The following is a 12,335-nucleotide window of genomic DNA, read 5'->3' as shown; positions in this document are numbered from 1 at the left end:
AGAGAGGATCCAAATTAATAAAATTAGAAATGAAAGAGGAGAAGTGACAACAGACACTGCAGATATACAAAAACTTTTAAGAAATTACTATGAACACCTATATACTAACAATGAAATCTCAGAAAAAGAAATACAAAAAACAATTCCCTTTGCAATTGCAGCAAAAAGAATAAAATACCTAGGAATAAATTTAACCAAGGATGTGAAGGATTTATATGCTGAAAACTATAAGACATTTTTGAAAGAAATTGAAGATGACACAAAGAAATGGAAGGACATTCCGTGCTCATGGATTGGAAGAATCAACATAGTTAAAATGGCCATATTACCCAAAGCCATATACAGATTTAATGCAATCCCCATCAAAATCCCAATGACATTTTTTAAAGAAATAGAACAAAAAATCATCAGATTTGTTTGGAACCACAAAAGACCCCGAATAGCCAAAGCAATCTTAAGAAAAAAGAACAATACTGGAGGTATCACACTCCCTGACTTCAGCTTGTACTACAGGGCTACAAGAATCAAAACAGCATGGTATTGGCAGAAAAACAGACACGTAGACCAACGAAATAGAATTGAGAAGTCAGAAATAAAACCACATAAATATGGACAGATAATTTTTGACAAAGTAGCAAAAAACATACAATGGAGAAAAGACAACCTCTTCAATAAATGGTGCTGAGAGAATTGGATAGCAACGTGCAAAAGAATGAAACTGTGCTATCTGTCACCATGTACCAAAATTAATTCAAAATGGATTAAAGACTTAAGGATAAGACCCGAAACAATAAACTGCATAGACGAAAACATAGGTACTAAACTTATGGACCTTCGGTTCAAAGAGCATTTTATGAATTTGACTCTCAAAGCAAGGGAAGTAAAAGCTGAAATAAATGAATGGGACTATATCAAACTTCAAAGCTTCTGCACAGCAAAAGAAATCATCGACAAAATAAAGTGGCAACCGACTGAATGGGAGAAGATTTTTTGCAAACAGTACCTCCGATTAGGGGCTAATATCCAAAATATACAAGGAACTCATGAAACTCAACAACAAAAAAACAAACAACCCAATTGAAAAATGGACAGAGGACCTGAAGAGACATTTCTCCAAAGAGGACATACAAATGGCAAATAGACATATGAAAAAATGCTCAACATCACTAATCATCAGAGAAATGCAAATAAAAACCACAATGAGATATCACCTCACCCCAGTCAGAATGGCTTTCATCAACAAGACAAATAGTAACAAGTGTTGGAGAGGCTGTGGAGAAAAAGGAACCCTCATACACTGTTGGTGGGAATGCAGATTGGTACAGCTGGTATGGAAGGCAGTGTGCAGTGTTTCTCAAAAAATTATGAATAGAATTACCATATGACCCAGTAATCGCTCTCCTGGGTATCTACCCAAAAAATTTGAAAACATTTATATATAAAGACACGTGTGCTCCAATGTTCATGAAGCTTTGTTTACGGTGGCCAAGACATGGAAACAACCAAAATGTCCTTCGATAGATGAATGGATAAAGAAGTTGTGGTATATATGCACAATGGAATACTATTTGGCAGTAAGAAAAGATGAAATAGGACCATTTGTGACAACAGGGATGGATCTTGAGAGTATAATGCTCAGCGAAATAAGTCAGACAGAAAAAGCAGAGAACCATATGATTTCACTGGTATGTGGTATATAAACCAAAAATAATACAAGAACAAGACAAACAAATGAGAAAGAAAAACTCATAGACAATAGTTTTGTGGTTACCAGAGGGTAAGGGGGTGGGAGGGTGGGAGATGAGGGTAAGGGGGATCAAATATATGGTGATGGAAGGAGAACTGACTCTGGGTCATGAACACACAACGGGATTTATAGATGATGTAACACAGAATTGTACACCTGAAGTCTATGTAACTTTACTAATAATTTTCACCCCAATAAACCTTATTTTTAAAAAAAAATGTAAAAATCAATCAATAAAAAATAAAATACTTTCTCAAAAATTAAAAAAGGAAAGAAAGAAAGAAAGAAAGAAAGAAAGAAAGAAAGAAAGAAAGAAAGAAAGAAAGAAAGAAAGAAAGAAAGAAAGAAAGAAAGAAAGAAAGAAAGAAAGAAAGAAAGAAAGGTAGGAAGAAAGAAAGGAGGAAGGAAGGAAGGAAGGAAGGAAGGAAGGAAGGAAGGAAGGAAGGAAGGGAAGGGAAGGGAAGGGAAGGGAAGGGAAGGAAGGAAGGAAGGAAGGAAGGAAGGAAGGAAGGAAGGAAGGAAGGAAGGAAGGAAGGAAGGAAGGAAGAGAAATGACGTAATATACAAGCCTCCAAGCTTACAAGCCCTGACTCTCAGGGAACATAAGAAACCTGGGAGAATCGCACTGCGCACAAGGGACAAGACCGGGCCTCCTGCATTGATGGGACCACCTGGCTGCCAGGGGGAGCAGGGCTGCTCAGTACTAGACTCACAGACAGCACATCACCAGGTATGCCAAGTGGAGGAAGGTAAGGAACTGGTTTCTTGCCTAGTCAGACATGTTTTGTTTGCTGGAAGATTTAAGCACGTCTCTGGAGCGCCAGGTAAGTAGGGAAAGAGTGGCTGGGGGGAAAATGGGCCTGCAGTAGCAGCGTGTTTGGATAACGAGCTTATTGTCAGAGGCCTTGGAAGGGCAGGAAGAAGTAGTCCAGGGTGCTGGGTCACTGGAGAGGGAAGCAGAGGAAGTCAGCGCACAGCGCTAGCGTGCTGCCTGTGGGTCAGTGAGGGCGGGAGGGTGGTGGGCGTAGTTTTTCCATCTGGAAGTATACACAGATCCTCCCCACTCCCGACCCTAGCTCGTTCAACTGCAGGGAACAGTTGTCCTAAGTGACGAAGGGCCAAGCTGGCCAAGCATCTCGTCAGCTTGACTTCAGCGTCTGACAGACTCGAGGACCTCGAAACCATCAGAGTTCTTGTTTGCAAGCAACATAAACTTCGGTATTGACGGTTAGTGCTAGCTGGCAGGCTCTCGAGGAGGCCTAGACAACAGGAGAAAGGGGAAGTAGGCAGGAAAAGCCACATCAGGACCACAGCCAAAATCACACCACAAAGCCAGGGTGGTGAGGAATACACAGGGTGGCACGGAGCACCAGGTGTCACCTTTGCACAGTCCCTGACCCTGGTGAGCAAGGGGCCTTGGTCCAGAGGGTCTGATCACAACAAACTGTGGACACAGGTCACCTGCAAAGTCTTGGCTGCAAAGAGGTCTGGAAACAAGATCCTCACTTTTGAATTCTGAATTGGAAATCCTGCAAGACTCCACCTGCTAGCTGGACAGGTGGGACAGTAGCAAGGCGATCACACCCTTGTGGTCAACAAAAGAGAGCAACGCTCCTTCCACAGCTCAGGCCTGAGGAGAACCAGGCCCTTGGCCTTAGGATATTCTTGTGGACAAAAAGCAGTCACATCCTAAACCTAACAAGCTCAGGAGAGGCTTACATGGTAGGCCTTACAAACTCAGAGACTGAAAGTAACCACATAGGATGGTCTGAACATAAAAATTCCTAAAGTGGGTCATGGCAGTTAGTCAAGTCCTCGGCCTGTAGCTTCCTTGACAAAAGTCAATCTTTACCTTAAGTGAGCCTGTCTGTTGTCTTTTTGCCTCTTGGATAACACAGAAAACAGGTAACTCATAGAATGGGTGAAAATATTTGCAAATCACAATAGACAAGAGGTAGAAGCAACCCAAGTGTCCATCGACAGGTGAGTGGATAAATAAAATGTGGTCCATACAGGCAATAGGATATTATTCTGCCTTAAAGAAGAAGGAAATGCTGACACATGCTACAACAGGGATGAACCTGAGGACATCATGCTTGAGTGAAATAAGCCAGACACAAAAGGACAAATACTGTATGATTCCATTTACATGAGAACCCTGGAGTAGTTAAATTCATAGAGACAGAAAGTAGAATGGTGGTTGCCAGGGGCTGGGGGAGGGTGAATGGGGACTTAGTGTTTAATGGGTGCAGAGTTTCAGTTTGAAGATGAAAAAGTTGTGGAGCTGGAGGGTGGTGATAACTACACAACAATGTAATGATGTGAATGTACGAAATGCCACTGAACTTAAAAATGATTATGAAGGTAAATTTTGTTACGTGTATTTTACTACAATTTTAAAAATTTAAAAATGAAATAGCAAGTTTATCACCAAATAAACAATTCAAGTACTCAGTACTTCTGTTTTTCAGTGCACAAGAGTTCCTTTACCTCTACCTGTCCCAGGCACCACCCTGCCTGACAGCTCCAAACTTTCTTTCCTGGATTCCAACCCATACCCTTGAACATAACATCAGATTTCTCTTCTCTTATCAAAAGCCTTTTTTATGTTGAGGTATTTTCCTTCTATACCAATTTTATTAAGTGTTTTAATCATAAATGGATGTTGTATCTTATCAAATGCTTTTTCTGCATCAATTGATAGAATCATATGATTTTTGTCTTTTATTTTGTTTTTGTGATGTATCACATTGATGGATTTTCGAATGTTGAACCATCCTTGTGCCCCGGGGATGAACCCCACTTGGTCGTGATGAATAATCTTTTTAATGCATTGTTGTATTCGATTTGCTAGAATTTTGTTTAGGATTTTAGCATCTGTATTCATCAGAGATATTGGTCTGTAGTTTTCTTTTTTTGTGTTGTCCTTACCAGGTTTTGGTATCAGGGTAATGTTGGCCTCATAAAATGAGTTAGGGAGTACTGACTCTTCTTCAATTTTTTGGAAGAGTTTGAGCAGGATTGGTATTAGATCCTCTTTGAAGGTTTGGTAGAATTCACTGGTGAAGCCATCTGGTCCAAACTTTTGATTTTGGGAAGGTTTTTGATGACTGATTTAATTTCGTTACTGGTGATCGGCCTGTGTAGATTTTCCAGTTCTTCATAATTCAGCCTTGGAAGGCTATATGTTTCTAAGAACTTGTCCATTTCTTCTAAGTTATTGAATTTGGTGGCATATAGTCCTTCATAGTATTCTTGGATAATCCTTTGTATTTCTGTGGTGTCCGTGATAACTTCCCCTTTTTCATTTCTGATTTTGTTAATTAGTGTCTTCTCTCTTTTTATCTTAGTGAGTCTAGCCAAGGGTTTGTCAATTTTGTTAATCTTTTCAAAGAATCAGCTCTTTGTCACATTTTTTGTATTGCCTTTTTGTTCTCTATTTCATTTAGTTCTGCTCTAATTTTTGTTATCTCCTTTGTTCTGCTGACTTTGGGTTTCGCTTGTTCTTCTATTTCTAGTTCTTTAAGGTGTAACATGAGGTTATTTATTTGGGATTTTTCTTGTTTCTTAAGATAGGCCTGTAATGATATAAATTTCCCGCTTAAAACTGCTTTCGCGGCATCCCAAAAATTTTGGTAGGATGTATTTTCATTGTCATTTGTTTCTATATATCTTTTGATCTCTCCTCTAATTTCTTCTTTGACCCAGTCGTTCTTTAAAAGTATGTTGTTTAATTTCCATGTATTTGTGTTTTGTCCTGCTTTCTTTTTGCAGTTGATATCCGATTTCAAAGCCTTGTGATCAGAGAATATGCTTGGTATGATTTCAATCTTCTTAAATTTGCTGAGGTTAATTTTATGTCCCAATATATGGTCTATCCTTGAGAATGGTCCATGTACACTTGAAAAAAATGTATAGTCTGATGTTTTAGGATGAAGTGCTCTATATATGTCAATGATGTCCAATTCATCTAATGTGTCATTTAGGGCTGCGATTTCGTTATTTATCTTCTGTTTGGATGATCTATCCATAGCTGTCAATGATGTATTAAAGTCCCCTAGTATAATTGTGTTTTGGTCAATTTCTCCCTTTAGTTCTGTTAGTAGTTGCTTGGTATATTTCGGTGCTCCCTGATTGGGGGCATAAATATTGATGACTGTTATGTCTTCTTGTTGTATAGTCCCCTTTACCATTATGAAATGTCCATCTTTGTCTCTTGTTACCTTTTTCACCCTGAAGTCTGTTTCATCTGATATCATTATGGCTACACCTGATTTTCTTTGGGTACCATTTGCTTGGAGTGTCAATTTCCACCCTTTCACTTTGAGTCTATGCTTGTCCTTGTAGCTGAGATGTGTCTCTTGGAGACAGCATATGGTTGGGTTTAGTTTTTTGATCCAATCTGCTATTCTGTACCTTTTTATTGGTGAGTTCAGTCCATATACATTTAGGGTGATTATTGATTCGAGAGGATTTCCTGTCATTCTATCTTTAGTTTTCTGGTAAGGCTGTATCTCCATTGTTTCTTTGCTTTTATGTTGTTGTCTATTATTTCTGCGTGGTGGTATTCTATGATGTTTCCCTCTGTTTCTTATTTTACTACAGTGTATATTTCAGCTCTGGATGTTTTTTGAGTGGTTACCCTTAAGTTTATGTAAAAGAAAGTTTGATATTTAGAATATTCCAGTTTCTTCAGCACACTTACTTTCTCTATTCCCATATTCCAGTTCAGGCCTTTACTCTCCCCCTTTTTATGTTTTTGTTGACACAAGTTGTCTCTGTTAATGGTGGTCGAATAGCCTCCTTTAGTATGTCTTGTAGTGCAGGTCGTGTATTAGAAAACTCCTTCAGCTTCTGTATGTCTGGAAAGGTCTTTATTCCTCCTTCATATCTAAATGATATCTTTGCTGGATATATATTCTTGGCTCATAATTTCTCTCTTTCAATAGTTTGTATATTTGGTTCCATTCCCTCCTAACTTGTAGAGTTTCTGCTGAAAAATCTGATGGTAATTTAATGGGCTTTCCTTTGTAAGTTACCGTCTTCTTTTCCCTGGCGCCTTGAGGATTCTTTTTTTGTCATTGATTTTAGACAGCTTCAATACAATGTGCCTTGGAGAAGGCCTGTTGGGGTTGAGGTAATTAGGTGTTCTATTTGTTTCTTGCATTCGAGGATCCAGTTCTTTCCACAAGTTTGAGAAGTTCTCATTGACAATTTGTTTGAATATATTCTCCGTTCCTTTCTCTCTTTCTTCTCCTTCTGTATGCCCACTATTCTTATATTGCTCTTTCTGTTGGAGTCAGAAAGTTCTTGTAGAGTTCTTTCATTTCTTTTAAGTCTCAAGTCTCTTTCTTCTTCCATCTGTGTAAATTCCAGGATCCTATCTTCGATGTCACTGATTCTTTCCTCCATCTGGTCAACTCTACTACCTAAGCTGGATATTTTATTGTTAATTTCTTCTATTAAGTTCTTAATCTCCAGAAATTCTATTTGGTTCTTTTTCAAAATTTCAATCTCTTTTGTAAAATGCTCATGGTGTTCTTTGATTGTGTTTCTGAATTCATTAAACTGCCTTTCTGTGTTTTCTTGCATCTCGTTCAGTTTTTTCAGAATTGCAATCTTGAATTCTCTGTCATTTAAATCACATGTTTCCATATCTCTAAGTTCCTTTTCTGGAGACTTTTCACTTTCTTTCTGAGCTATCTTGTTGCCTTGGTTACTCATGGCAATCACTGATTTACTATTTCTCTTCCTAGACATCTACAGGAGTGGCTTCTGCAACAGGTTGATAGGTATGCAAAGAGCTTTTTAAGTTCCAAAGCTCTTTCTGCACCAGATTCAGAGCCCATGTGTTTCAGCTTTTTGTTTACTCCTGTAGGGATCCGCCCAGATAGGTGGGGCCAGGGGCGGGGTGAGTTGTGAGAAGTGCCCAGAGCAATGGTGGTGACCACCACCACAGCCAGTCCTGCTTTCACAGCTCCCTCCCCTTTGCAGAAACTAGTTGAGCTGCAAATCTGTGTCTGCGGTCCACAGTTCTCAGAGCAGCAAATATTCTGTCCTTTGATCTGACACTGCTACTTTATCGCTCTAGCACCGGGCAGGTGGGGGCGGAGCGAGCTCTGGGAGGGTAGGGAGGGGGTGGCTAGTCTCCGTGCCTAAGGCTTCTGTTCTCTGGTCGGCAGTGAGGACTTAAACCACCGTTTTCAGCCCTCTTCCCTCAGTCTTTTCTCTGAGGTGTCTGCCGTGAGCGTTGGGTTCAGCCGTGTTATATGCTGCCCCCTCAGCCCTGTGGGCTGTAAGCGGAGCCCTAGCAGTCCGAGTCCTTCCCTTTCCCGCAGCTGCGGTAGTTCCGGGATGCAGTGAGCACGGAGCACTGAGCTAGGTCTGCGTCCTGTGCCCACGTGGCTTCGTCTCCGCACTTCTCCTTTCTCTCCTCCCCGCTCGCGCGATTCACCCACCTGGAGGTGAATTCAGTAGTCGGCCTCTTCGTCTTGCCTGTCTGCTGTGCAGGGAGTCCTTTGTGGAGTTGTTGTTGTCCGGTTTGTTGTAAATTCCAGGGGAGCGCTACAGAGGCTCACCTCGCGCCGCCATTTTTTTCAATCAATCAAAAATGTTCTAAAATTTATTGCATAAATGTTGTACAACTGTGAATATACTATAAAGCACTGAATTGTACACTCTCAATGTGTGAATCGTATGGTATTGAATTACACCTCAATAAAGCTGTATAGAAAACAAAAAGCACAGCATTTCTTCTCTTCCCCAGTACTCATCCCAAACTTGCATGCCCAGATCAATCACACATTCAGAAAACAAAAAAGTCCCCTGTTAGCAGAAATCATTCTCCCCAGAAGCAGTTGATATTAAAACAGACACCTACACACACACACACACACACACACACATACACACACACCTATACACACCTACAGACACATACTTACACACACACCAATACACACACCTACATACACACCTGCGTGCACACACACACACACAAAAAGCATGTTCTTTTATTCCTAGAAAATTTGTCTAGTCCTGCTCTGTCAAAAAAACATAATGTGAGTCAGAAATGCAATTTAAAATTTTCTAGTACCTATATTTTTAAAAGTTAAAAGGAACAAGTAATATTAAATTTAATAACACATTTAACCCTATCTATCCAATATATTATCATTTCAACATGTAATCAATATAAATAATTTTAAAGGGACATTTTACGCTGGGTGTGTACTTTACAGTCACAGCATATCAAATTCAGATTAGCCATGTTTAAAGTTCTCAGTAGCCACATATGATAGTGGCTACCACACTGAAACAGTGCAGGTTTGCCCTCTTGAAGTAGCACATGACAGATTGATTTGAGCAAAACCAGAAAAAAAGGGAATTGGTTATCTAATGTAATTAAAGGCCAGAATAGATCTTGTCTTTAGGCAAAGCTGAATCCAGGAGTTTAATCTCCCTCACCCCTCTCCCCACTGACTTCTTCCTCTCTCCCCATCTCCTCTAGCCCTCTTGCTCTTCTCTTTATTTCTCTCTCTTCCCCTCTCTACCTCTTTCTCTTCTCTTTATCATCTCTTGGTTCTGCATTCCCCTGAGCTGGCTGCACTCTTAGGCAGGCTCCTGAAGTGGCCGCCAGGAGCTCATGGTTTACAAACTCACCAAATGTAAAGGAGTGTTCTCTCTTTTCAACACTTTCAGGTGACATGCTGAGCCTGACAGTAGGAAGGGGTGCTCTGATTGGGATCATGTGTCAATCAGCGAGAATGGCTAACTGCCCTGAATGGGAAGGAGGAGCAGTTCCTCAGGACCAAGAACTGGAGGTTGGCAGGCAGCCTCCACTCTGCACTGGAGCCCAGCGTAGTCTCTAGGATTAAAAATGCACACAGCTCTGCTCAGATATTTTTGTTAATGTAGCTTCTTAATTGTCTGTGACTTATCTAATCTTGCTCCCAAGCTTCTACCCTACTGGAAAATATGAACAAAACCTTAAACTTTAAAAACATCTCAGTCTAGGGGCCGGCCTGGTGTGTCAGGCGGTTGGAGCTCTGTGTTCCTAACGCTAAAGGCTGCCAGTTCAATTACCACATGGGCCAGTGGGTTCTCAACCACAAGGTTGCTGGTTCAACTCCGACTTCCGCAAGGAATGGTGGGCTGCACCCCCTGCAACTAACAACGGCAACTGGACCTGGAGCTGAACTGTGCCCTCTACAACTACAATTGAAAGGACTACAACTTGACTTGGAAAACATCCTGGAAGTACACACTGTTCCCTTCCCACCACCCCCGCCCCGGCAAAACTAAATAAATAAATTAAAGAAAAACATCTCAATCTAGTGCTATTTAAATTATCTCTTGTATTTTAACACCATCTCTGTTGGGAAAATGTTATGTTTAGGTCATAATTCAACTTCCTAAGAGGGTGCTTTATCCTTTTTCTTCCTTCTTCCTAAGAGGATGCTAGGGTTTAAGGCAAAGCTTCCTGACACTAGGGAAGGGGAGTTCTGCTCCTCTGTCAGCCTCCAGTAGAAGTGTCTCACCCACTCAGGGCCACCTTGTACAGCTATGCCAGTTGTGCCCGGCACAACTCTAGAGGAGGCCACTGGCATAGACTACAGAGTGCACGGATCTCCCTGGGGTAGTGTGGGCAACAGCCCTGATTCCATACACCTCTGCTGCTCAGCCTCAGTCCTTAGTGAATGCCTTGGCTTTATGACATGTGCTTTTCCTCTGTCTGGAATCTGGATACCATGCTGTTCCCCCACCCTCAACCCAGTAGCTTCCTCTGCCTGACTCCTGACTCCTCAATTTCTGGATCCCAATCCTGCCCACTGTGGAAAGGGTAACTGAGTGTTCTTTGCATCTTGAAACTGCTTCTGGCATGTGAGACAACTTAAGAGGCTTAGAAATCCCCCTTCACTTCTGTCCGTTGCCTCACAGGAAGTGGGCACTTCAGCCAAAAGTGATAGAATTCCTTTGCTCTGGGTACTATCCATCCTCCAGGATAATACGATTTACAGGGTATGAAAACGTACCTGCAAGTATCTCAAACATAAGATTTGTTACTCTTTCACATAAATGTTATCATACAATTCTGCCATCAACCCTGAAAGGGGCTGTTAAAATTGTTTTTTTTCATTTTACAGATGAAGAAACTGAGGCTGAGGAAGAGACAGAGGCTTGTTCCATCACACAGTACTACCGTGTTTCCCCAAAACTAAGACCTAGCCAGACTATCAGCTCTAATGTGTCTTTTCGAGCAAAAATTTATATAAGACTGGTCTTATAACGTATTATATTATGTAAGACCAGGTCTTATATTATATTAAAGTAAGACTGCGTCTTATATTAATTTTTGCTCATTAAAGACGCATTCGAACTGATGGTCTGCCTAGGTCTTATTTTTGGGGAAACATGGTAAGTATGAGATCCAGGGTTCCAAGCCATGGATGCTCTGCCCCCTTTTGCAGACTGCTCACTTAATGATAAATCTGTGTCTTGAAAACTATTTTTAAGTAATTTGTTTCAGCAAGAGAAAAGGGGCCTTTCTGGCTCCCTTTCTTGGACTGAAAACTATTTCTGCATCCTCCACTCTGTCCTTTCACGCCCTGCAAATATGCAAAGAATGGCAGGAATCTCACACCTGGGCTGTGCTGTTGTCAGAGAGACCTGGCCCACAGGGAGATAGAGCAGTTGCTCTGACACATGTTGGCCAGGTAGGCATGGTGAGAGGGCCCTCGGAGCTTCCCTGCGAGATGGCAGGAAGCCAGCAGAAAAAGGAATGAGGTCATCAAAATGGTGGTGTGAGGTGACCCTCTGTAAAGCTCCCATGGAATTTACAACTAATCAAACAACAATTACTCCATAAAGGACTCTCTGCACAGCAGACAGGCAAGACAAAGAGGCCCACTACTGAATTCACCTAAAGGTAGGAGAATCGAGCGAGGGGTGTGCAGGGAGGTAGGAAGTGAGAAGTGCAGAGACGGAGCCAGGAGAGCGCAGGACGCAGACCTAGCTCAGTGCTCTGAACTCGCTGCATTCCGGAACTACTGCAGCTGCAGAAGAGGGAAGAACTCGGACTGCTAGGGCTCTGCTTATGGCCCACAGGGCTGAGGGGGCAGCATATAACACAGCTGAACCAAACGCTCATGGCAGAGATCTCAGAGCAAAGACTGAGGGAAGAAGGCTGAAAATGGTGGTTTAAGCCCTCACTGTGAAGCAGAGAACGGAAGCCTTAGGCACTGAGACTAGCCTCCCACTCCCTACCCTCTCACAGCTTGCCCCGCCCCCACCAGCCCAGTGCTAGAAGCGGAACAGTAGCAGTGTCAGATCAAAAAAACAGAATATTTGCTGTTCTGAGAACTGTGGACCGCAGACACAGATTCACAGCCCAACTTGTTCCGGCAAACAGGAGGGACCTCTGGAAGCGGGACCAGCTGTGCTGGTGGTTGCTGCCATTGCTCTGGGCCACCTCTCACAACTAACCCCACCCCTGGCCCCACCTATCTGGGCAGATACCTGCAGGAGTAAACAGAACTGCTGAAACATACGGGCTCTGAATCTGGTGCAGAAAGAGCTTTGGAACTTC

Source organism: Rhinolophus hipposideros (assembly GCF_964194185.1).
Source record: "Rhinolophus hipposideros genome assembly, chromosome: 17".
Lineage (NCBI taxonomy): Eukaryota > Metazoa > Chordata > Mammalia > Chiroptera > Rhinolophidae > Rhinolophus > Rhinolophus hipposideros.
The sequence above is the reverse complement of the archived record's forward strand: the minus strand, read 5'-3'. Positions refer to the sequence as shown.